Source organism: Nansenia antarctica, assembly GCF_963989245.1.
Source record: "Nansenia antarctica genome assembly, chromosome: 10".
In the NCBI taxonomy this organism is placed as follows: domain Eukaryota; kingdom Metazoa; phylum Chordata; class Actinopteri; order Argentiniformes; family Microstomatidae; genus Nansenia; species Nansenia antarctica.
This window is the reverse complement of record NC_137680.1, coordinates 17,031,768-17,034,469: the sequence shown is the minus strand read 5'-3', so window position 1 is coordinate 17,034,469 and position 2,702 is coordinate 17,031,768.

Genomic DNA, 2,702 nt, shown 5'->3' with positions numbered 1-2,702 from the left:
TTTAAGTACTTGGTTACACTGAAATGTGATTTATTAATTGTTGTGCAGTAAGACTAGCTACAACAATATGAACACTGTTTTAGGTGAAATAGGCGATGATATTTATATACAGTATCTCAAAATTGAGTACTCCCTTTAGATTTTTGCAAATATTCTGTCATATCCTTTCAGGGGATAACACTATCTTAATGAAACTTTGATATAACTTAAAGTAGTCAGTGTGCTGCTTGAATAACAGTATAGATTTATTGTCCATTGAAAATTACTCAGTACACAGCTGTTCATGTCTAAACAGCTGGCAACAAAAGTGAGTACACCCCATAGTGAACATGTCTAAATTGTGCCCAAAGTGTCAATATTTTGTGTGACCACCATTGTTATCTAGCACTGCTTTAACCCTCCTGGGCATGGAATTCACCAGAGCTGCACTGGTTGCTTCTGGAATCTTCTTCCACTCCATGACGACATCACGGAGCCCACGGATGTTGGACACCTTGCACTCCACCTTCCTCTTGAGGATGCCCCACATGTGCTCAATTGGGTTTAGGTCTGGAGACATAGTTGGCCAGTCCATTACCTTAACCTTCAGCTTCTTCAGCAAGGCCGTTGTCATCTTGGAGGTGTGTTTAGGGTCATTATCATGTTGGAAAACTGCCCTACGGCCCAGTTTCCGAAGAGAGGGGATCATGCTCTGCTGCAGGATGTCACAGTATATATTGGAATTCATGTGTCCCTCAATGAAATGCAGCTCCCCAGTGCCGGCAGCACTCATGCAGCCCCAGACCATGATGCTGCCACCACCATGCTTGACTGTAGGCAAAACACATTGTCTTGGTACTCCTCACCAGGGTGCCGCCACACACGCCGGACACCATCTGACCCAAACAGGTTTATTTTGGTCTCATCAGACCACAGGACATGCTTCCAGTAACTCATGTTCTTGGATTCATTGTCTTCAGCAAACTGTTTGCGGGCTTTCTTATGCGATTTGATGCAGTGTGCGGCGTATGGTCTGGGCACTGACAGGCTGACATCCCACTTCTGCAACCTCTGCATCAATGCTGGAAGCACTCGCACGTCTATTTTTGGAAACCAACCTCTGGATATGACGCTGAGCACGTGGACTCAACTTCTTTGGTCGACCCTGGCGAGGCCTGTTCCGAGTGGAACCTGTCCTGGAAAACCGCTGTAGCCACTGTGCTGCAACTCATTTTCAGGGTATTGGCAATCTTCTTATAGCCAAGGCCATCTTTGTGAAGCGCAATAATCATTTTTTTCAGCCGCTCAGAGAGTTCCTTGCCATGAGGTGCCATGTTGTCCAGCATTCAGAGAGAATTGTGCCCAAAACACCAAATTTAACAGCCCTGCTTATCATTTACACCTGAATCCTTGTAACACTAACGAGTCACATGACACCAGGGCGGGAAAACAACATTATTGGGCACAATTAGGACATGTTCACTATGGGGTGTACTCACTTTTGTTGCCAGCTGTTTAGACATTAACAGCTGTGTACTGAGTAATTTTCAAAGGACAATAAATCTATACTGTTATTCAAGCAGCACACTGACTACTTTAAGTTATATCAAAGTTTCAGTAGGATAATGTTATCCCCTGAAAGGATATAACAGAATATTTGCAAAAATCTAAATATATATATATATATATATATATATACATACAGTATATCTCAAAAGTGAGTACACCCTTTAGATTTTTGCAAATATTCTGTTATATCCTAAAATAAAAAAAGTTCTATCACGACGACTGCCAATGGCTCCTGGCCTGAGCTAGATTACTCTTTCTGCTGGTGAATTGATGATTCACCAGCAATTGATGATTCACTTGCTTAGTCAAATGTATCGATTTTCGTTTAAGTCGCTTTGGAATAAGGCGTCTGCTAAATGACAAAAATGTAAATGTAAACATGATAATAGAGTATAAGTTGTGCAAAGTAAAGCCATGGTGTGTGTGGTCCATATACAATAGGCAAGACAAATGAATGTAGACTCGTAGTGCTTTACATAAAACATAATATACAATTCAATAATTTATGAAGTAAGATACAAGAACAATTTAAAATGTTCAGATTTAAGATCAATAAATAAAAACAAATCAATTAAAAAAGCTGAACACAACATGAAAGTCTTCAGCATATATATATATATATACGGTATATATATATATATATCAGTATATATATGTATATATATATATATATATATATATATATATATTAGTCAGCCCCATGTGTATCTATATATATATATAGATTTGTGTCCGTTACAGTTACTATATATATAGTTACTATATATATATATATATATATATATATATATATATATATATATATATAGATACACATGGGGCTGACTAATGTTTTGTGACAGCATGTTCCAGTGTTTTGCTGCATAGTGAGTGAATGCCGCCTCTCCACCTTTGCTTTGGTGCTTAAATCTAGGAACTGTTTAAAGGCCAGCCTCAGATGATCTTAGGGATCTAGCAGGTTCATAAGTTCATAAGGCACTAATATGTTTGAGATGAATTTGGTCCTACACCACCATTCACAATAAACTCACGGAAAACAAGGACACATCTTGTTCAATGGGAACCATAGCTACTCTATCCAGTAATTCATCCGAACAGAGAACACCGGTGCACTCGTTGAACGGAAACGTGCGACCCCCTCTCTCCTCCCTCTC